Source organism: Cyprinus carpio, chromosome A11 (assembly GCF_018340385.1).
Source record: "Cyprinus carpio isolate SPL01 chromosome A11, ASM1834038v1, whole genome shotgun sequence".
Lineage (NCBI taxonomy): Eukaryota > Metazoa > Chordata > Actinopteri > Cypriniformes > Cyprinidae > Cyprinus > Cyprinus carpio.
The window spans coordinates 19,972,919-19,998,152 of record NC_056582.1 but is presented as its reverse complement, the minus strand read 5'-3'; the positions used below and the strand labels follow the sequence as shown (position 1 = coordinate 19,998,152).

Sequence of the window (25,234 nt, the reverse complement as noted above, 5' to 3'; positions counted from 1 at the left end):
ACGAGATGAGGAGGTGCGAGAGTGATTCAACTCATTCAGCTTTTTTTTGTATAGATTTGCATTTTTATTATAAATTATGTTTCAGCACTTATAAGCTTCGCTTTAAGACTGACATACAAGTTAAAATTCACCCTATCTATTTTCTTAATGCATGGGATTGATCTTATTGTGAAACAATTCATCCCAGACAGGGCTCAAACAGTATGAGCTTCTCACTCGGGGGCATTTTGCGAACTATAAATAGATGTGTGCAAACCATAAATGTATTTAGGAGCATGTGTGCGAATCTAAAGGTCTTTGAGAGTCCTTAAAAATCTTTAAAAATGTAGTTTTATATGAAGGTGATAATATATTAATATGTATATCACACACATCATTTAAAGGGGTCGTAAATTTGGGGGTGGAAAAAACTGGAATTATGATACAGCCTATAATGGTTATTAGTAAACTAACTAAAGACTTTTGAATTTAAAAAAATAAGTGCTGCACATTTCAAAGTAGAAATGCAGTGTTGTTGTTGCACATTCAAAAACAGTTTGCAATCAATGAATGCCATCCATTTATGCCAAAAAAATGCTTATGATTTACTTTTGCTGAATTGAGGACAACGTTTCATTTTAATGTGTTGTAATATGTACAATAGTAAAGCATTATACATTCAAAATAAAAAGTCAGGGAATTTTTCAACTTGGACCAGACTTGTGAATTAGGGCTAGACTTCTCCAGTAATTTAGGGCACGTAAATGCTGACCCCTTCACAATCAAAACTCACATTTAGATCTGTTGCATTTTATTAAGAAATATAGATAAAATAATATATAATAAATTGTTCACAATAAGATCAGGCCATGTGCATTCAGAAATCAAACAGGGTAGGTTTTGATGTTGCATAGACTGTTTAAAAGTCACGCCACACTGCGACTCGGGGCAACACAGTGTACAACCAACGAACAACAAATGGCCTACATCCACTCACAGCCGTTTCTAGTGGTGGACTCCGCCCAGTGTGTTTACAAACACAGAGCTGATTTTAGGTTAGAACAACACAAACTGACATGACATAATTATTGTCCAACTTTTTACATGTCATCAGCTTAAACCAACATTTAAATAAAACTTACAGGGGGTATAGAAAAGTATCAGTCCCCTTTAAAATAAATCACATTTTTGTATGCTTTGTAGCCTGACAATGAAGATGGACACGTAGTTGGTGTTTGATGTCCAGCTGTATTTTGATTCAATTTTTTTTTCTGACATGTTGTGTGTTATATCTTTCAATTGGATGTTATAAAGTTGCCACTGAGTAAATACTGCTGGATAAACAACAACTAGTGTCCGTCTTCATCTCAGGGCTGTAAAGCAACAAAAAGTGATTATTTTAAAGGGGGGGGATTCTTTTTCTAAAACCCACTATACATATTCAAAATTATTTATTAACATGTTTTAAAGTCTACTTACAGACCATACTTTTTTTTTCTCCTATTATATTATTGTATTTATACTGCACTATGTAAATAGTTAAATTAACTTCTTTCCTTTTTTTTAAATGAGTAATCTTAATATGACAAAAATACTTATTGGCTTTCATCTGATTTTTAAACCTAAATCTTCAATACCAAAAAAGAATATATTTATTTCTACATATTTATTTCTGATTACTTATAGTTGCAAAGCAGGACCTCAGCTGTCTGCTGAATTTATGCCTTGTTTCTACGGTTCACCGCTGTAAATATCACACATAGGCTGAAGTGACTAAAGAGCAAACTCTGTTTCGTGTGTGTGTCAATAAAGACACTAGCCATAGAAAGTCTTGAACATATACCTAATTCGGTTCAATGCAGCATTGTTCAGTTGGATGCTGCATTTACAGCTATATGGAGCCACCCATTACATTTTCACACACTATATTATTTGTGCTTTCTTTTATTTGTTACAAAAACAATGTGATTCATTACTGGTCTGACTTCATTGTCATGGAGATGGATTGAGCTTGGATTTGTGTATTTAAGAGGAGGATGGTACTGTACATATGACAACGGGGATTTATTTCACACGTACATCTTCATGCCGGCTAATTAGTATATGGCCAATCAACAATGAAGTACAATAAAGTATGAGACACATCACTATGACTTTACTTTTGCATTACTGAGTTTTCACGTCTCTTCATTGCATTTCTCCTGTTGGATTTTTGGCTCTGTCCTGTCTATGAAAATCCTGAGACTTAGGCCAAAGACATACGGTCATTTATAATATAGTAAATCTGCCAGCGGACGCTAGCGAGGATAGTGGTCACATGTTTAAAACAACAGTGAGGGGAGGCAAAGATGACAAATTCTGAATTCTGTGGCATTTCAGGCTACAAGATCACTCGGAATGCAGTCGTCAGAGAAAGCAGGTTTCCTGGTAATAGATCATCCTAAGATTTCTAGGGACATGTTTGCAATGCGCAATGGGGAGAGTTGAATGCAGATTAGACTTAATGGATTTAAAGCAACTAAACTAGGGCGGTTGCCAAAAGAAAAAAAAGCACGCGGCACATTTCAAAACAAAAGGCAATGGTCCAAACCTTCAGCCAAAAAACGAGACAAACCATGGTGGGCAAAGGTGAATTGGGAAAAAAGCCACAAACTGTGAGATTAAACAGTGATGTGATTAATAGAAGAGAGCATTTCCAGAATATAAACACCAGATGCATATCTGACCATGATACTATAGACCAAAAAAGAGGAGAAACATGAAAAACACCAAAATCATATGTTATTACACTGAAGGAGAGACTTTGGCTCTTCTGGACTTGATAGGCAAGACAAACAAGCACCTAGAAAACCCATACACCCTAAACCCCACAACGGTCATACGCCCTGGCATTACCACTCACACTACCCTAACGGGCAAGATTTCTCTGAAAAACAATTTTCATAAAAAGCAATACAAAGGTAGACAGAATGAAAGATAAATAGTGCAACATGTATGAATTACCGTGGAAATCATGTGATCTTTTTTTTTTTTTTTATAAATGTATTTTAGCATCTGTTATGAGTTTGTGGGATTCTAACTCAGTGAAAACACTATTAAGCATTTGATAACCTCATAGCTCTGAAACCCTATGCTCAATTATGGCATTTACTTTGGTCCATTATTACTCACCGACTTACGGAGATTACTCACTGACTCATGCATTTATTTAACTCTAAATCCAAAACTTGTCTTTCTAAGAGTGCATAGGCAGAATAATTCAATAAATACGAATTAAACTGAACAACATACAATTTGATAAGGCTATGGCTAGTTTGCCCAGTGGTATTTTAATATCATTGGGATATTATTATTATTATAATATCATTGGGATTGTAAAATATTTTTTGTTTATTATAGTATTATATTTAGTTTTTTTTTATTAATTTTCATTTTAAAACCATTTTCATTTTACTTAAAGATTTAGTAATTTTGTTTGTGGTTTTGTTCACACTTTTATTAGTTTTTTAAATTGTCTGTAGAGCTGTTAATCATGTTATTTCAGTTTCACTTTTAGTTATATTTGTAGGCTACATCAAGTTGAGTAACTGGACAGAATTTTGTATAGGCTATGACTCTGAGGTTAATGGTATTATATATGAGCAATATTATCACGAGTAGACGTGAGATATGGCTGTATATCAGGCACGGCGGCGGATTCAGTCCGGAGGCACGAGGCCGCAGGTAATCACGCGCGTGCTGATATACAGCGATATCTCACATCTACGAGGTGATCTTACATTTATACAAAACAGTCGTACGAGTGGCCACGAGTGTGTAAATACTAAGAAAACAACAACGAAGGGTCTTTTAAAAACTCCCTCTTTTGTGACTAACTACGTCCTTCCACCACAGATTCAATCTCAGTTTGGCAATTTAACCGCTGAGCCCAAGCCTCCGTCACTAATGTTGTAAATGTCACTTTAGAACTAGTAATGAAGGAACGTTGAGTTGCTTCATTGAAAGCTTATTGTTTTACTGTATAAAAAGCTCACTGGATTATGTAGAGGTATTCATGAGAGAGATGAATGAGCGAGTGATTACCTGCATCCGATGCAGCATTAATTCTTCAGCTCAATCTCATAATTCACAATAAAACATTAGTTTGAACGTACCGCTGAGGACCTGTGTTGAGGGACCAGTGCAAAAGTAAAAAAAAATAACATTTCCGGTCTCGTTCATAAAGCATAAAAGGCTCTTACTGCTGACTCATAAAAACAGTCTCTTGTCGCCATCTACTGGTTTTTTGTAAAATGTAACTAAAATCACCATCACGAACCACACAAGTTCTCAATAATAACTACTACTATTATGTATAAAAATATTTATCTGAATATTAAACAACAATAGCCATCTTAAAAAGTGCTAGACAATTCAGTCAGAAGTACAAAGGCAGTGTTCGATAAACAGCATTAAGTTAAATAAAATATAACGTGATGAGATTTGCCATCAGCCAAAACTATTGCTCTGGAACAAAACAATAGATTTAATGAGACCATAGACTCCCTGTCAGATTTACCCCCAAAACAATTATAATCTTGTGTTTAACCACTTTAGAGACATCAAAAGCCAGTGGCAAATTCCCAGGAGATCTGGCCGAGGTGAGGCTGCTCTCGGCGGGTTCATGAGCTCTGAACGGCCGCTGCAACACCCTCGGAGCTCAATCTCCAAAAACATTGAAGCAAATTTTTAAATACGATGTATCTTCTTCGCTTTAATAACAAAGGCGATAGTTGATGTCCTAAACAAGTTACATTTATCGCCTAAAACAACTCTAAAACCTTAACATTCTGCTGACACAAACACAGTATTTTTTGTACAATTGCAATGGATTTGGACTTCCGATGACACCGCTAGAGGAATAAGGAACGGAGTGATCAAACGGTTGGAAGAGTCTCTTTATCACGCTAATATCCCAATATTTATCAGCCAATTGAGATTCAAGGACCTGAAGAACGGTTGTTAAATAGAATATCATTATTTAAAAATTAAATAATGTTTAATCCTATTTTATGGAAGGATAGCTTTTTCAAATACTTGATCTGCATAAAAGAGTAAGGTTACTTGGCAGCTTTTAAGTTGACAGTGTCCTTTCAATATTGGGCAAGAACCAATCAGTTTGGTTCCTGTAAGGTTAATATGCGGTGCAAGACTCATATCACAATAGGTCCATAAACAAGTAAAAGAGGAACTATGAAATCTTTGAACCAATTTACACACTGACACTAAATCTCATCAGTCGCTCAAAAGCAATGCTGCCCAGTGGAGGAAATATGTCATCCTGGTCTTGACGCCACTGGTTCTTTTTAAGAGCTCTTCTAAGCTTACCACGGTCTGCATTGCACCGGTCACAATGGGGTATTTATAGCAGATGCATCAGTGGGGGCTGGTATCTTCCCCATAGGGGACTGTTTGGGAATGCCTGTCAGGGCACGGCTCACTTTCCGTAATATATCCCATATCCCTGTTTCAGCTTCAAGACAGCACTCAAGCTCTTCATTCACAGTGTGTATGTGTGAGAGTGTGTGAAACTGTTTATTCATGTTTTGATGCTGTTGGTGAGCCGCTTTATGACCTTACGACCTTCATATTGATGACACGGCACCATGATGCGGAGTATGGACGTAAGGGAAACTGGAGATCGACCTGAGGGATGCAGGGGATGGAGAGGACGACGAGGGACACCAGACGTGGAAGACGCAGCTGGAAACAGTCCTGGAGGAAGAGGAAGAAGAAGATGTGATCTCTACACAGAGTGACACCAGGCCTCTGATCAATGAACGGGACCCAAGACAAATAAATGATTGTCTTAAGGTAATCTCTTTCTGGCCACCTACAGTTCTTCACTGTAGCAGTACAGAGTCTGTTGAATGTCACTTTTGATTGGGACAGTAACTGATGTTGAAAAGTTATTAAGGGCCAGGTAAAATATTATCTCACAATCATGATAAACCATTGTTTGATTCTAGTGATTGTATAGACAAACAGCTTCAAAACCTCCAACCCATCAAATTAACTCACTGCAAAATATGATTTCCTACTTTGCATTTTTGTCTTGTTTTCCCAGTGAGTTATATGCTTAAAAACACAAGATAAATATCTGCTCAGTAAGGGTAATATAAATATATAATTCAAATGGAAAATAAAGATTTCTGTTGACCAATATTAAGCATAAACTCACTCTGAAACATTTTATTTTTCTCCAAATACAAATAAATCTCCCCTGATTTAAGAATTTTTAGATATCTGTAAATTAATAAATTATTTTTTTTTTGGCAATGCTGGATTATTTTGATCAATCATATTTCAAAACCTTTGCATTTTATGACACTTTTTGGTAGGTACAATCAAGGGTTTAATTAGATTCTAACTGTTTGTTGAACCCACTATATCCAAAGTAAGGAACATTTTCCTGACTTGGCTAGACAACCACAGCTGGTAGCAGGAGATGGATTAGAAGAACGATGTGTGAATATCGTCCCAATGAGGTGGACGATAATAGGGGTCAACCACTACTTCTTAAACGAGCTGAGCAAACAAATGGCAACAGCTGTTAAGACTAGGACTGCAGTAGCCACTGGAGCATTGTTTATGTTATGAACTGTTGCTAATACTATTGCAGTTTTCAGTTTAAAATACTGCACTACTTAGAGTTAAGATACATATTAAATGGGCCGCTGGCCACAGATGGAGACTGAGTCCATTCATAGAGAGATGAACATATACACTCAAATACTGCAGCTGTAGCCTTTCATTAAAAACAGCTTACAAGCTTAGCTCATTTGTTTTTAGAACATGTAGTGTTGCATTAGCTAAATTTAATATGACGGTTGTGATTTAATGTACTTAAGTGAAAATGAGTTTAGTCAATGTTAGCTTAGCCAACTTGCTCTCCCTATTCAATTCTAAATTTAAATGTCAAATAATGTCTAAAATGTAAAATCAAATCTAAATGATTTATGAATATTGTTGTTGTGTTCATGGTATGAAAGATTATTAGCTTAGAAAATATTAGCTTAGCCAGCTAAGTTTTTCACGTTCATATTGGTTGTTAAAAGGTGAATGTATTCATAGGATTTAAATGTAAAAACCATGTCTAAAATGTTAAATCAATCTAAATCATGATTTATGACTATTGTTGTCAAGTACATTGGTAAATATAGAGGTACGCTAGTGAAAGATTAGCTTAGCCGTTGTTAACTTAGCCAGTACTGGCCTCCATATTCATGTGCTAATTGTCAATCCATACATTTAAATGTAAAAAATCTGCCTAAAAATGTAAAAAATAAAATCTAATTCATGATTTTATTTGTTGTCAAGTTCATTGGTGATGTTAATGAACAATTACAGCTTACCCCTATTAGTCGTTCACACCGCTTAAAGGGATACTCCACCCCATAATGATTTTTTTTTTCATTAATCACTTACCCCCCATGTCATTTCCAAACTCGTAAAAGCTCCGTTTCGTCTTCGGAATACAATTTAAGATATTTTGGATGAAACCGGAGGCCTGTGACGTCCCATAGTACTGCCAGTAAATAAGCAGTGTCGCGGTCCAGAAAAGGTAAAAGTCATCGTCGCAGAATGCATCCATCTGCCATCAGAACGTGGCAATCATTGGTTATATGAAGCTGCGTAGAACAATTTTTGTAAGCAAAAAAAACCCCCAAATATAACAACTTTATTCAACAATTCCTTTGTCAACAGTCTTCTCTGTGTCTCTCCATATCACTGCGTGCTGCGTATGCTCTTTTGTATCGTCTGCGCCACAAAGATGCAATTTTTCTATGTGTATTTAGCTTTGACTTTAAAGAAAACGCGAAGCCATCCTTGTGGAGTGGACGGATGATAGAGAAGAGCATACAGCCTTCAGGTTTTCATCCAAAATATCTTAAATTGTGTCCAAGACCGAATGGAGCTTTTACGGGTTTGGAACGACATGGGGGTAAGTGATTAATGACAAAATTTTCATTTTGGGATGGAGTATCCCTTTAATCTTTCCCTGTTCATTAAAAAGGTACTTTATACTGACTAAAACAAGCTGCCCTATAGGGCATGTTTCAAGATAGCTGGATTTGTTTTAAAAGCAGGATGAGGCAGTAGATGTTACCTTTTTCTGAATGTTCCTGTCCTGACATGTTAGTTTTGAGGATGTTGATAGCAGAGCCGGTGTCGGTGCGGAGCTGGGATCGGATCTGGATCTGGAGTCACGCTCGTTTCGAGGTGTCCAGGGTCTGGTTTTAAGATCGTATCATCACTGCTGTGCTGGCTGTTCCAGTGTCTCTCCTCGCTGGGGATTCTTCTTCGCCATCCTCAGCTTTGCTCACATCTGGTACGAGTAGATCCTCAGAATCGAACCCATGACCTTGATATTTTTAGTAGTAGAAGTACACATTTATATCAGATTTTATAAAAAATTCTAAGCTTTCACCTTTTTCTTTGTTTCAGGTTCTTTACGCCATGTGTGCAGGTTGTCTTGATTAACACCGGGTGGTTGCAAACTTTATGGAGCAGCGTTTTAGACATAATCATCCTTCCCTTCTTCCAAAGCATAGCCTGTGCTGCAGTGGGATTAGTGTGCGTTTCTCACACGGGAATGAGAAACATGCGCTGGAATCTGCTGAATCAATTTAAATGGATATTACATTGAACTTTTGGGCAGATGTGTGGCCATCTGACATCCTGGTGCATGTCAAGGGGGACCATGCCCAAATGTTCAAGCGTGATGAATGTTAACCTCTGGCTGCCAAAGACTGAGATGAAGTGCATGATGTTTGCTTAGTGTATGAATGTAATTTGAAGGGATAGTTCCAACAAAAAGATGATTCAACTCATGTTGTTCAAAACCCCATGTTATTTTTCTTCTTCTGTGGAACACAAATGTTGACTACTTTTACAGTAGATGATGACAGAATTTTTCATTCCCTCAAAGAACTAACCCTGTGTGGTCTGTACAGACTTTATTAATTTTTCCTTTGTCAAATCAATTTCTTAATTTCCCACTGAAGATGCATAAAAATGTCTACAGCTGGTTGGGGTCGAGCTATCCTGCCTTATGGCAAATGATTATGGTAAAAACAATGTTGCTATTAAGAGCTGTTGGTATGTTTTGATGACCTGTCTTTTGCGTTGCATTGAGGACACATTGGTTCGTATCTTTTAAAGTATTCTCGAAGCCTTAATTATAAAATAACCAGTTGTTCCGACGTATCCATGTTAAAAATGCCTCACTCTTCAATATGCAAATAGATGCCACCAAAATAATAGTAACAACTGATTCAGTAATATAATGCCCTCTGCTGTAAACGATCAATCTGCCAATCATTTTAATCTGATTATCTCTATTCTAGTTTACCCTAGTGTTGAGATCATATCTCCATGCCATGTGCTTCCCATCTTAAAGTGACAATTTAAAGCATATGCAAAATCTCCCAAGGTCTTAACAAAGCAACCGTTCACCCCAAAAATGAACTCTGTCATCATTTAAAATGCATTTTTTTAGAATTTTAGTTTTTTGGGTGAACTATCCCTTTAACACTCAAATAAAACAACTCCACACAGAGCTCAGGGTAGCAGATGCAACATGGATCTATAAATAATGGCAATCAAATGGGTGTGGTCTGTAACTTCACAAAGGGAAACACAACATGGCTGGACTCCATCGCGGTGAGAAATGTGTACATTCTAAAAACAGTCTGAAATACCAGTATGTTTCATGGGTAACTACAACGTTGCTATTTAACAAAAGTTAAAAAGCAGATTTTGCCACCATGTACAGAACATTCAACCTTTATTTTTGATATAAGGAAGCCATCAGATAAAATACAAAGAGATAAGGTACAAGGTTTACATTAAGTGGAGATGTTTGAGAGTGAGTGGATGGTACAAATGGTCGTGATGGACCAACTAAAAGCGCGAGTGCATAGAAGTGTGTGAACATTTCACAGTCTGATCCTATAGTACACACGTAAAAACTTCTCATAGTACAAAACTCAACCGTAATTCACACATTTTTTGTGATCAAATTCTTATGTTAGTTTTTATATTAAATAAAGAAAATGGAGTGGAATGAATATATCAAACAAATCATAAACACATTTGACCCTAAAATTAAGTCAGTGTCCTCATAAATACACAAAACACTTGTACACCTTTTGCCTGGTGAGAAGGTTTTAAACAAACTCAAATTCCCAATATCTGTATGTGTTTACATGGCAGTATGGAAAACAACAACATTGTTCAGTCTATACGAGAACTGAAATAAAGAAAAATTATAAACATGACTTCAGGGGAAGCCTGAACACCATGTGTCTTGAAATTATAAGATTACTCAGGGACTGCACTGACAACACTTGTGGAGGAAGGGTAGCAGTTTAATGCCACCTGAACTCATGCTGGCCCCCACTGTGTCCCTCTTCAGATTGATCCTGCTGCCAGATTTTCTGTGAGGAAAAAGGAAGATACAATAAAGATGATGATGAAAAATTTCATCAATATGGACATGCTATGGGAGGGTGTACTGGAGTTGAAACTGCTTACCTGTTAGAACCATGAGAATTTTTCTGATCCATGTGTGTCTGATTAATGGCAAAATTATTAGTGATTGACTTCAACTCTAAATGCATTTCAAACCATCTTATGCGCATTTTATTTATCAATGAACAAGCTAAAAAATATATAACATGTTTATATTGAAGACTTATAATGCACCTGATGCACAATAAAAATGTAATATTTAACCCTTGTGCTGTGCTGAAAATCCTTTACATAATTTGGTGTCTGTCTTTAATTTCTTTATAAAACTCTCATTATGCTATATTTACCACCAAACTTTTTTTTTTTCTTTTTGATCAATGAGGACTATGACTCAATCAGTTTCAAAAATAATTACAAAACATGTGTTAACTGAAAGAAAACAAGGTGGTGAAAAGACTGAATCCAATATTTGGGTAATAATACAGCGTAATGAGAAATGTATTAACCTAGTTATGGGGAAAAGAAAATCCTCTCCAGGTCAAAATGACCAAAACTCGACATGAACTTTTTTTCAGCATGTAAAAAACTGCAAGGCGTTACTAACCAAGTATAAATCAAGAACAAAGGTTATTTTGCATAAAGGGGCTTATATATATATATATATGTATATATATATATATATATATATATATCATCAAGTAACAAACATGAATGCAAACAAAGCCCACATACAGCCCGCTGTAAGAACATAAAATGGAAAAGCAACAACAAAGCCAACAGCTCTGGGCAAAGTCAGAAGAGCGTTAAAGCGGGCGCAAGCCAAGCCATACATCACTAATGAAAACACATCATTTTGAATGACTGCTATTCATACCAGTAAGATGGTAAAAAGAGGACAAACAAACAACACAGCTTAATACTCGTCAGCATTCAGTGACTATCACAAGCAGTCTGGGTAGAAAGTTTACAGCATGGTAGGACAAACGGCAGAAATGCAGTGACGGAACAAAGACGTTCAAGGTTGAAGATTTCCTTTTAAAGTAGCCAGTCAGACATTTAAGACAAGAACCATTAAACACCTGACAGGGTAAATTGTGCTAATCACCCATGTTTTACAGCTGAAGTTTTCTGAAAGAAGCCATTTCCAATTAGCAGAGTTCAAACATACTTATCTTTAAGCTGCACACAAAGATATGCAGCTAAATAGTGAAATCATTGAAAGAAGTACAAAAAGCTACAAGATAGTTACAAACATGGGGGACCAATCTGTACATTGTATTTGCTCATACTATATACTAGAACATATATACTAAGATCTCAGTATGCATGTTTCCGTTTAGTTGGTTGGAAATGTCAGTTAACTCACAGACGGAGACAGTTTGGAGACATGAATGTGTCAGACGCATGAGGTACTCAGGCACAGAGCCGCAGCGTAATGGATGGTCTAAATTAAATTAGGTGTATAGAGTCTCTCGGGTAGGACACAAGCTGGGATTGGATAGTTTACCCCATAAAGAGGCGGGCAGAGGTGGCTGCCCACTGAGAGCTGTCCCTCAAGCCCCTCGCCACCTACCTTTAATGGCCTGCATGGCCATTCTCTTCCTTTTCCTTCGGAGAGAAGAAAGCGTCCCCCCGTATGCTCCGCGCATGCGTATTCCTTCCGGCCATAGCGCGTGACGATGACGGGGACTCATGCAGGTATTTCTGGAACGGGAGTGGCAAAGAAAATTACTGAATATTTTCCATACACATACATGTTGTGTTGAACAGAAACCTGTCAATATGAATAATTTTAATAAAGTAAATTCAACTATTTTTTTAAATAAATGACGAAAATGAATAATCAGGAGCTTGCTTTGGCTGTTCTCAAGACAAAAATAGTCAAACATAATTCCATATGCAATGCAGTAGTTTAATATTTTAATGGATTAAGAACAAACCTTAAGCAAAATTCCCCAAGGAATATCAATAAAACTGCAGTATAATTAATAATTTTGTATTAATATTCTTATATATAATGGGACAAATAAGAATAATTATTATATTATATATAGCCATTTCTATCCTTTAGAAGAAAAATGTTAAGAATTTTTAGAAATGAGAGTTTTTAAGATGAAGCCTGAACACTAAATGTTGTAAATACCAACAAAAAAAAAAAAAAAAATTAAAAGAAAATTATAGGATATATATATGTATATAGTGTGTATTGTATATATACCATATATATTACTATTTTTAAATGAAAATAAAAAGCGAATATGTGTGTGTTATGTTTGTAAAGGCTTGTGTGTGTGTAATATCATGACCAAATGGCTGTTATTAAAACTTTTAAAATGAATTCCTATTGCAATTATAGCAGTTATTATTAAGGTATCCAAATATAATTAATAATCAGTCGACCGCTTTGCATGACTCTTAAAACTATATATAGTATATATAAAATACTATGCAAATATATATATATATATATATTTATTCATATGTATAAATATATATAATCTATATGTATATATATATATATATTTATATATATTATATATAATATGTCACTGCAGAGAGAGCCATTAAAAGTCAATGTTATTGTCCGTAAAAAAAGCACAACTCTTCTCTCTTTGGGTATTTTGCCCTCAGCTTCTAGTTTGGCACGGGCTTGTCTTCTCTTGAGGATCCTGTGATACTGTTTTAGCGTTGACGTACAGGGTTCCTCCTCCAGCATCTCTGCTCCAGGAAGCAAGGAATGCGCTGCATGGTGGGAACCGACCCGCCAGCCCCTGGGACCATCTGATGCACTTATAAACCACACACAATAAGGTTAGGAAGTGTGATCTAAGCAGATTAGCTGTATAGCACAAACTCACTTTCGGTAATAGATAAAAATGACCAAAAGTGCTCACCATGACCATTCCTCCAGCATTGACCATGTTTCCTGTCATGGGAAGAGTGACGGTCACTGTGCCCTGACCGGTGTTGGTGGGTGTTTGTGTTGGATCCAGCTGAGACTAACTGAGCTCCTGCTAAAGATGCAGCTGGAATAGTGATCATTCCTGGACGGACAATCACAAAATGCATCATTAAAAATTGCTAATTATTTACATGTCATCAGATAACTGCTTAAAAGTGCATGATGTTTATGTTAATGTTTTTGCAGAGGAGTGGCAGTTTTACCCTGCTGTAGGATGGTCCCATCGGCATTAACAGGCTGGGTAAACGATGGTCTGTCCTTCAGCAGTTTTTGTGCCACCTGCTGACCCTGCAAAGTGATCTGCTGCTGACCCTAAGAAAACATTTCTCATAGACTTTATTAATAATTAGTATTTAACTGTAAGATTGCAGAGCTTATAGAGGCTTCTCCTTCATATTTTGCACAAAAGGTGATCAAATGAAGTTACCTGGTTCTGTCCTGCAGTGACTGCAGTCCTGTGGCTGTTGAATGATGATTTGTTGGGTCTGTCCCTGCTGACCCTGTAGCTGTAAAGTCTGTCCACCAGGAAGCTGGATTTGACTGGGTTGTACCCAGCTGAATCTGTGCCACATTTGGTAAATTCATTACAAATTGCATACCTAATATTTTGATGGAACACTACGTTTGCAGTGGTTCTCAAACTTTCTGACTGGTTCTTCAAATCAAAAAATGAATGAAGTCTTGATTGTTTTTGTTGTATAGTCTTATTTGAAATAATTTTTAAGTCATCTTGGAAGTTTTCTGAAGCCCCATGGTTGAGCACCACTGCTATTACTACTATTAGATAAATTAAATATTTTAGTGAAAAATAATATATATTTAACCAATAACAATTCAGTGTTGAAATTAGCTAGCACCCACCTGCTGCAACCCCTGTGTACCAGATACTGGTACTTGCATGATGGTTTGACCCTGTCCTCCTGTCATGGCCTGTAACCATTATGGGCTGCCCAGAAGAAGTGATGAGCTGACGCCCCGCTGACTTGTACCATAAAGGCTGCCCTTGAACCTTCAAAGAGGATGGCATGGGAAAATCTCATTAGTTTGCAGCAGCAACTTTAAAGATAAATTCCCTTTGAGGTTAACCTTATAAAGCCTAAAAGTATCTTATTTAATTATCAGCATGATCAAAAACACTGAAAAACCGTTGTTGTATGCACCATCTACAAAGCCTTGATCATAAAGCATTTAAATATCATCTTAGGATCACACATTTATTGGGGAGGTATCAAATGCGACAACTGATATTTATATGCATATTATGTAAGCATTACAATATACATTGAGACAATGCCAAAACACAGCTGCATGCAAGAAAATGCAGTGTATGTGAACTTCTGAAATGCAGAAAATTAGTGGTGCGGCTGTTATGTAATTGTAGATTTTATAATGCAGTTTTGCAAAAACAAAGCATGCTTGTAAAAAACTCATACATGTGAGCGTTCTTTAGACACTAAAAGTTCTTGTTAAAAATCATAGTGAGTAAGTGATTAAATAAACTGAGACAGATGCAAAAAGCGCACAGGTCACAGATATCTGATTATCTTAACATTGCATTCTTCATTGATACAATGCAATATTAGCAACCGATCTCCATGCAATGCAAGTTGAGATGGCATGCATGGAGACTTGGGGACAGCAGAGGTGCTCGGAGAGCCAACCACTACCTGAAGGACTGCTGGGGCGCACAGTCTGGCCTACCTGAGGGCTCAGTCTGCAACTTGCACTGCAGTCACTGTGGGGCCCTGGGTCCAGAGATAAAGGACTCTCGAATGAGTAAAAACACACTGAGATGCTTTATTACTAGATATATTTTAAAAAACTAGTCTATGCATTTTTTTTATGGCATCGATGAAGCAAATTTATTTAATAGGGGTACTTGCATTATCCGCGTTCAGATACTGTCGGTAAAGGTCAGCAAATTAGCCTGTTGCTGGATCTGTCCACTGCTCGGCCTGCACCACTCATCTGCTCTCCACTCGTGGTGGTGTACTGCTTCCATGTTTGCCGTCTGACTGCTGCGTGGGTTACGATGAGTAATGATATCAGCACACACGGAACTGAAGGTCTGAAAAATACCAACCACGTGAGTTGTTGGCGTAAATCTGAAATGTTATGCAACAGCACATGCATCTAAATGCAAAAAGCTTAAAAAGAGGATGACTGTAACTTAATTGCTGGTTTACAACACAAACATCATTTTAGTATCAAGTCCGATCTTCTTTAAATTTGATAAGCATATTTTGTCAAATTCTCTAAAAGTGTGTATTAAATTAATTCCCTGTATATATCATGGCATTATGTTTAACCTTTGTTTTCTAATACAGCATTTAAAAATTTGAGACTTATTTATTTTACTAAATTGTTGACTTATTAAGTACTAAAAGGTACCATGGTACAACATTTGAGACTTGTAGACACCATGGTTTCTTTTTTAAGTACTATATAAATATAAATGGCACATGAATATCGACAATTTTGAAGTATCATGGTGTATCCAAGGAATACCAAAACTTTGATAGCCTTTTTTTTTTATAAGAGTGTATACAAATAGAATCACTTTTGGTTTTTTATTTTTAGTCGCCCTCTCTCGTGAAAAATATTGAAACATGCATACAAAAAAAGAAGATGATTTAATAACCTTTTTGTTGTGTGATTATTAAAGTGTTGAGACTCTCACCTATAATTCTGTTCTGCGGGTTTGATCCTGGATTATTGTTTTTTGTATGTGCTTAAAAAAAATTACGAAATAAGGTGTAAGGAGAAAACGTAAGAAATGAGACAGTATACACTTGATACATTTTCATTCTCATCTGAGAAGCCAAAAGAAAATCTGTTTTTTTATTCTGCACACGAAATGTATGCCAATCTACAACTTATTTACACGACTGACCATAAAATGACTGTGCTTAATGACATTACAAGAAAGTATGACGCATTAAGCAACATATTATCCCATTTCCCAGATGTAAGACCATATTTGTAGGTTTTTTAAAGACGAGATAGCAACTGAATCACATGCGTATTTTTCTGTTGCAATGCGTGATTCTACAAACGATGTAAATAAAATAGGAAACGATAGACAAAATGTTTACTATTATTAAAAGTACAAGAAAAAAAGACTGGCGTTATGGATTTCAGTGCTTAGTTTCTTATTACTATCAGTTTCAAGCGTCGCGGTCTTTGTTATCGCACAGACGTTGTGTTGTTTTCACAAAACGAAACTACTTTCCCTTTAAACAGATCGTTTAAAAACTGATTAATATTGCTTTACGTTACTTATTTGGGTAAATTAATACACGCTATGGTTTCTTGCCTTTTCTCGTTGTCACAACATGCTAGGCGCGTATTAGCAACTCGACTCAGTGTTTTTACATGTACGTACGAGCGAAGGTTTTTAAATGCTATCTTTGGTTAAACCAAAAACACATGATAGTGGGTTTTATTCTAATCATCTTTATTTAAATTAAAACCAAAAATGAGCTCTGAGGCACTGTGAGCATACAAGACTTAGTAACAAAGAGCGGCGCAAAATGGGCCTCAGTGAGACTCGGCGAGTCGCGTAAACGGAAAAAAAATAAAAAAACAATAAAAAAGGAACATTTATCGCACACTGTTTATCATTCGTAAGCGATAAACACCGCGCATGCGCGTACACACAGTGGAACTTGGCAGACACAAACAGCACCTATTCCTGTTCTTATAATGATTTTAGTCATTGCGTGCGTCTGGTAACCACACCACCAATCCCCAGCTAACCGAATCCGAGTGCCCGTCCCCTACCAGCAGCCTCGCGCTCACTCACCGTCTTCGCCGCGCACCGATTGCACCTATGATCTGGCCTCCGATAGTGGCGTCATAGAGCCCAATCAGCACAGACGCGTCAATTCATCACAAAAAATGGCGCCCTGGCAAACAAAAGCGCGTTATGAACAGCAGAATCAAGACGCCCCCCCTACCAAGCCGAAGGACCACAGCCCACCTCCTCACACCGGCCATGTCTCTGACCTAAAGCAATACAAGGAATAATATGATTACATAATAATAAAACACAGAATCAAGAACCGGTTTTTAAAATAAGTGGTAACACGGTTACAATAAGGTTCCATTTAGTTGATGTTAGTACTGTATTGGCTAAACACGAACAAACAATGAGCAATACATTTATTCCAGTATTGTTTCCATCTTTGTTAATGGTAAATTAACATTACAGTTGTTCTCTTAGTTATTGTTAATTTCAGAGGGCATTAAACTAATGGTAACACGCACAACTTTGATTTTAATAATGCATTAGTAAGTTTTGAAATTACACATTTAAGTAAGATTAATAAATGCCTGTAGAAGTACGTATTGTTCATGCTTAGCTCATGTGCAACTATTAACCTTGTGTTATTAAATAACATATATAAAAATCAAAGAAAAGAAATAAAACTGTAGGCCAACATACAAAACATAAAGATAAAATAAGTAATGATAGTTTACTGATAAATGGGAACTTTAATGCAAAAAAAAAAAAAAAATTCAGGATGTTGTATATTTACTTTATCACAGATTATTTATGTGTGGGTTTGCACTGAGTTTTACATTTCTAACTTCACGAATGGAATGATCCAGTAACAAATATATATAAATTGTAAATGGCCAAGCAAACAAAACTATTCTTTAATACACTGTTTGTTATAATAACATTTTAGTCAATAAAAATTTTAAATATGAATAGTAGTGTTCTATAACGATAAAGATTTTTTTTCGTTGTGATATTCTGATTTTCGTAAACTGAGAACACCAATAGCGGAATTGTGTTTATACTCAGAATTTGATTCTTCATCTTTTAAAAAACATGCATCTCTCATTCTATCTGACCCATTTGGAATTACAAAGGCTCGTGGCTGGTTATTGACCATTAGCCTAACGGCTGTTTTATTGCCTTGTAGGGTTCGCATTGCAATGCAAAAAACAGGGAACAGGGTTGTCTTTGCTTGCACCTGCCTGTAATCGGGCATGGCAATAACCTCCTGCAAAAAAGTCTTTATGAATTCAGTTTCACCTCTGGTGCATTCAGGGTCCAGAAGCGGATGGGATTTCAAGTAAAGACACCACTGAGTCGTAGGACTTCAAGAAGAGCTTTTATTTTATGTTATTGCTTGTTGGCAGGTCAACATTTAATGGTAAGGCAATTTAAACATTTTGACTGCAGAAAAAGCCGGGTTCACCCATCTCATATTGACTGAGGACCTCTGCCTTTCAACATGCCAAACCCATCAATGATAATGTGGGGTCCACTGTTTTGCTATCAAACACATGAGGGATCTATTTTTATTATCGGTGGCAAAAAAAACAAAAAAACAACACACAAATGCACGCTAATCTTTATCAGCTCGTACTGACTACAAATTAGCTTTATTTAAGAGGTGACAGTCAATACAGAGCAAAAAAAATAAATGTGCATATGTGATTGAGGCTGCCTAAACTTAGTGGCACTTAATATTGTCGATATCTAAATGAAGGATGAGTTTTGTTCCGAGAAAAAAAAAAACACTTTAATGTCATAGTTAACATTAAAAGTGTTTTGTCCTTGTTATTGCAAGATAACAATTTAAAATTGCGACTTAGCAAAAAGGTCTCTCTTTTTGGAATGATACCACCCTGATCTCTAAGACGCCACTTATGTAAGGTCACGGCATTTTAACATGGTTGAAAACCACATACTGGAAAGAAGGAAAAGAAGAAGCATGTATTCATTTATTCGTGCATAGAAGATTATTGCCAAGTGCATAGTATATCCAAACACACATCAATGGATGGGAACCAGAACTAGAATTGCCCCCCCCCCCCAAGAAAAATAGTTTTTTTGTATGAACTAAGAGCTTTGCTAAACTAGATTCTTGAAGATCCGAATTGTGTCTCGTCCAGGCTTGGTAGTATAATCAAGAACCTACAAACTTTACAAACGAGGCTCAGTGTACATCTATGGTGAAAACATCCAGGGAATGTTTAAACATTAACTTAGTAACTCGTCATAATTATCCAGATCTGCCTCTTACAGTAACTCTTCAAATTGAATGAGCAGGCTATTTTCTGAAGATACTTTCATTTTTAACCAATGGATTTCAAAAGCAGAAGTTCAAGGAGACCATGGTTTCTAATAGGAAAAACAAAGAAAGGAAACAAAGATGGAAAAAATCCTTTGGGAATTGTAAAACCTGCTGCAGGGAAGCCAGCAATGAAAATAATAGCACTGTTACAACGTTTAACACACTTCAAAGTATGTCTGATGTCTCTCTTTCCTCCTCAAATATACTCCATTAGCAGGGACCTTCAAAGTATTACCAAGTCAGCCATTTTTTTGTTTTGTGCATCAACGTGCATAAATTTGAAATATATGGCAACAAAACTGCATCCAAATTACTTTTGGCTCCCAAATACATAATATGACAGTTTAAAAAAAAGATTTGGAAACTCTTTCAGCAGTGGGATTAGAAAGCTCCTTGGGAGACGCTTTTCGAAAAAATGCATGTTTTTCTCTATTTCTGTCCTTGCAGTCAAATCCTGCCGGGCTGAATCGCTGAAAATGTGTCCCCAAGTAGCCAGAAAACACATTGACTTGGGCAGACAGAACGACAAGCAGATACACCAACACACAGAGAGAGGGTCATGGGAAGAGCATGGTCATTGTGGTTTCTCCTCTTTTAAATCTTTATGTCTTGTGATGATCCATCGTCTGTCACTCTAAGGATGGGCTACGGATGTTCAAAAACACACCACCGAACAGGATTCATGTTTAAAGAACAATGCGGTGAGATTAAATATTGCATCTTTAGCAGCTGAGATGCAGTAATGTACCGTCATCTGACATCATCATGGTAGTGCAATCTTGCAACATCCAGTGTGTCCAGGTCCTCCACACCATCGATACCGTTAGCTTCAGCGTTGAGTGCTGTAATACTGAGTAACTGTGGCACCAAGAAACCTCGCAAACATCAAACAGAAGCCTATGAGACTATATCTGGCCAGTATATTTGAATAAAAATTGTAAATGCTGCATAGAAAATACAAATAAATAGATTCCTTTGCTCATATGTTGCCTGATTAAACAATCATATAATAATAACAACATTAGGTTTTGTCTGGTACGAAATCGCGTAAATAATATAAAATAATATATTAAAGCAGAATTAAATTTTAAAAATAGATACACAGATCATGCACTGCTGTATTGTGACGTTTAGAAAAATGTGGCACAAACCGTCCTCCGCAGTAGACACATATTTTTTGATGAAAATAACCCCAGCAACCGCACTGATCAACAGAACACGTGATGAACACAGCGATTTTAGGAGCTGAAGTGAGATGAATTTTCCTCTGTCGGAAAAATGCACAATGGGAAAGATCATATATCGGCTTGCTTTTTTACACAAGTTTAAACAAAAATTACTCAGTTTCTTGGGTATCATCTTTAGAAAGGAGCGCATTACATTGTGTAAAAAGTGACCAGTAATGACATTCGTTCTATTGTTTCAAAAAAAGGGTCGTTTGAGCAGTCTTTTGAACGTTCTAGTCATCAAAGAATTAAAACAAAAAACAAAAAAACATTTATTGTTGTGTTCCACAAAAATATTAAGCAGCACAACTGCATTCAACATAGCTAATGAAGAAATAAATATTCATTGAACAGCGAAATCGCTATATTAGAAACATTTCTGAAGGATCATGGTGACTTATAACTCCGCTTTGCCATCCACAGGAATCAATGTACATTTCAAAATAAATTAATTTTAATTGTATGAATATATTTCACAATAGTAAATGTTTTACATGTAATATAATAATATAACATTCAATAATAATAGAATAATAATAATAATAATAACGCATACCACTTATCTCTGTCCTCAGCAATTACTAACACTGCATTTCTTACTCAAAGATCAATCTCTTTTTCGTTCTGGAGTTATTCTCCCTGCACAGTGGATCCCCACGGAATTTTTCCGGTAACTATGGTCACAGAACAGGGGAAACGGTAACACTTTGTCTTCCGCCTATATAAGTGATTCTGTGACAAAAGACATGTAACTCATACTCAACCCGTTTGTGCTAATGCGAACCAAGTCAATAATCCGGTTACATTATATAGTAGGTAATACATGGCAAAAATAGCTTACAACCGCTGAACGTTTTAATACAACTCTGTGGAGTGGAAATAGAGAAGCGATTTGTTACCCGCGGTTCTGGAGCTGCTCTTTGCGTCCGTGCAGGCAGAAGACTACAAGTGAATGGCCCAATAAGGCTCGGGCTGCTACAAACAAATCGGATCTGTTTCCGCATGGTAGACCCAAAGTCACTGCAGGGAAAAGAGAGACCCTGTCTAGCATCCACAGGGGGGACTGATGTACATTCTGAAGCCTATAAATGAATTCACATTGTTGTTCACGACGATAAGTTGTATGTGTTCGTACCCCTGCAATCCAGTGCGGGTGCAGGGTGGAATGTCTTGGGCTCCTTGGTGACCATGTATCCCCCGCCCGTGTTCCAGCAGAACTGATTCCTTTCTTCACCGTATAAACCTTTTCCCATTGTGACCCAGCATGCCACCTATCAGTGGGGGTCGCTAAATCATCGCTTGAGTGAGCAAGCCACTGGGAGGTAGTCATTTTCCTAACCTGCAGCCGTATAAGTTGGTCATTTCAGGCAAATTGTAAGACCCATTTCTCTTATGAATGTTAAACCAAGATGCACGATTCACCAGCCAACTGGATTCGTGTCGAGGTTTTTATATTAGTGCTATGAAGGCTTTTTTTTTCTTTTTTTTTTGTTTTTTTTTTTTTTTTTTTTTTTTTGTCTTTTTTTTTTTTGGACTTTGTGTGTTTTGATTGTTAAAAAATTTGTTGTTGTTTTTTTTTTTTTTTTTTTTTGCTTTGTCGAACTATTGACCACTCACAGTCCTCTAGAGAGCAATGCCTGAAGGTCGAGACGTGAACGAATCCCGTAATGATTCATGAGGGTTTCCCTGTAGCCCCATCAGCTGACGTTCATGGAACTGGCACCAGGTTCTGAACGCCAGGCCAGTGCAGTACATTGGATCGTGCGGTGAAAGTTCGTTATGCACAGCCAACACTGCCCTTCATCAGTGGAAACCTAGTGACAAGAACTAATAGAAATACACAAAAATGGAAGAATTAAATACAAAAATAATATCCAAATTAAATAATTAAAACATCATGAAGCACTATCATATAAATATAATGTAAATACATTTAGTTTTTATATATTAATTAAACAAATCATGATATATATCTAATACTATAAAACATACAGAAATGTTTAGACAGAGAAAGAAAGCTCAACGTGTCGTCTGTGATTATGGGCGTGTGAGGGTTTGTTCCACCGCTACCCAGCAGTCTCCTGAATCTAGTATGGCATAGTAGATGGGGGCCTTTTTAGTGCCTGAAACCATGTGTACAACCCCGTCATCAGACACATCCACGTGCTGGAGAAAGCACAGACACTGCACACTCCCACACTCCCTGATGAAAGAGCAGATGGAAAAGAGACATGGCAGCAGTCCTGTAAAACTCCCAAATCATACCATAAAAGAGTGTTTTGAAATAATTAACAAAATGTAATAATAATTCAAACTAACTGTTTAACTTCAATTCTGTAGTTTGAGGAAAACTAACACGTGTGGATCTTCTCTTAATAAAACTCTCTTTGTTATTCACATTGCTGGAAGTGGTTGAAAACCGGTTATTTGAAGGTTTTACACTGAATGTGAGTCCGTGATCGCTTTTCCCTTGTTAAAAACATGCGATGGGAGAATGTGTGGGCTGCGGTAAGTCCCCATGTGCCAGATGAGTCCCCACGGGCATTGGGCTCTTGAGAGGGGCTGCACTTGGTTACGGGACCGTTCAGTTTCATAGAGATGCTGTAGCGAGGCATGAATATGCAGACTACAGGACTACACTGCAGGAGACAGAGATGAATATGAGATTAACATGAAATCACCACACATTTGCACATTTGCTTTTTTTTCAGTAACTGCTGAAGGGAGTAGGGGCATCAGAGGCAACAAGTCCAGCGGAGGATAGACAGGGAACTGGACCCACTGAAGCGGGGGGACACAGTTGTGGGCTGCCAAGTAACCATTGTAACAAAAGTGACACACACATCGGTCTGATCAGGTCACAAGATCTTGTGATAAAGGGCCCGAAAAAACCCAATGAGGCTGGGGTACACACAACTGATGAGTTTGTTGCATTGGTGGAAACACCATACCAAAGGTTCATTGGCAACATCAAGATCAACAGAATAAAGTTGTGGCTGGGTGCAGGCTCTCACCTTGTCTGAGTACTCTGTTGGGAGTCACAAACTCCGTGTCCAGGGTTTCTGCAACGTGGAGCGTTGTTGCACTCTCCACCTTGTATTAAATGGATCACTGTCTGCACAGAGCCATACTGGAGAGGGAAGATACACAAACAGCAATATATGAGATGTTATAGAAGTTATTCCTACAGGGTTATGATTAAAGTCACAGCCTACCACGGCGAGCCAAACACTGCTCAGATATACGCCCCCTGAAGAGGTGAGGTTTGTGAAGTCAGTGTCTCCCCGCTGTAGTGGTGTACAAATGCGACGTTCCCAGAGATTGGAGAACACCTGTGCCTCGGTCCTCCGAAACATTATATGGTACCCAATACCGAGTTCGATGGGTAAAAAACAAACGTTAGTTAACAGGTTATGATTGAGCAAATGTTACAAATCATATCTTCTATAATTTGCGGACCAGGCATAGTAGTGGAACAGACAGAAAATTCATGTATCTACAAACAGTCATCTTTTTTCCATGTTTTTCATTTTTTACGGTTTTATCTTCTCAAAACATATATCAAAATCCAAACCAGTGCTGTTATTGCTTACCACAAAATCTATAACTATTAAACAGTTTGAATAACTGAAATCACATGCTGAAATAAAAATAAACTGCACATATTAGGCAAAACGGCCTTAATTATTTGTAGTAAAATAATGCAGTAGTACTGAAATTACTTAGAATCAAAATAATGCTGAAATAAAATAAACTGCACATATTAGGCAAAACTTTAGAAATGCTTTAGAAAAGCTAATTAGAATTATATTAAAACGAAAACTGTAAATATAAAAATATAATATATTTTGCTTAAACTAAAATTAAAACTATTGCTGTAAAGTTACTATAAAAGCATGAAAATATAAACAAAAAGAAAACTGATCCCAACCTCAGATATAAGTAATGCCAATTACATATCTATGAATACTGTATAGAAACATTTATTTTGTTGAACAATAAAACTTAAACTTCACCTCCAGGTTCGTCTACGTGCAGCAGAAGACCACATGCATTAGTTTGCGGCTAGAATTGGAGTAGAACTGCTTACTCATTAATCCCAGCGGTGGGCAAGTTGAGAGGACCCATATCCCCACATCTCCCCCTGATCTACAGAGGACATTGATCATGCGTGTGGAACCCTGAAAAGAAAAAAAAGTGGTTTTGACATCTGCATGGGCTTTCCACTCCACACGACACACTGCAGTTCTAGTCAAAACTACCCAATAAAAGGCGCTAGCTATTTATTACTGCCGGCATAGGACAGCATTTACTATATTTCCAAAATTTGTATTTTTTGATCTCTTATAACTGCCCGTCTTGGTAAACATAAGAGACCGATCAATTCAAAAAAAAAAAAAAAAAAAAAGCAGTGCAATACAGCCCCCAGACTTTTGAACAGTAGTGTATATGTAATG

The 25,234-nt window shown here is 36.9% G+C and overlaps 2 pseudogenes; one reads left to right on the top strand and one right to left on the bottom strand.

Annotated features, from left to right (window-relative positions):
• The first annotated feature begins 5,624 nt into the window (after nt 1-5,624).
• LOC122146675 lies at nt 5,625-8,652 on the top strand (annotated as a pseudogene).
• Nucleotides 8,653-12,069: 3,417 nt separating this feature from the next.
• LOC122134526 lies at nt 12,070-22,030 on the bottom strand (annotated as a pseudogene).
• Nucleotides 22,031-25,234: the final 3,204 nt, after the last annotated feature.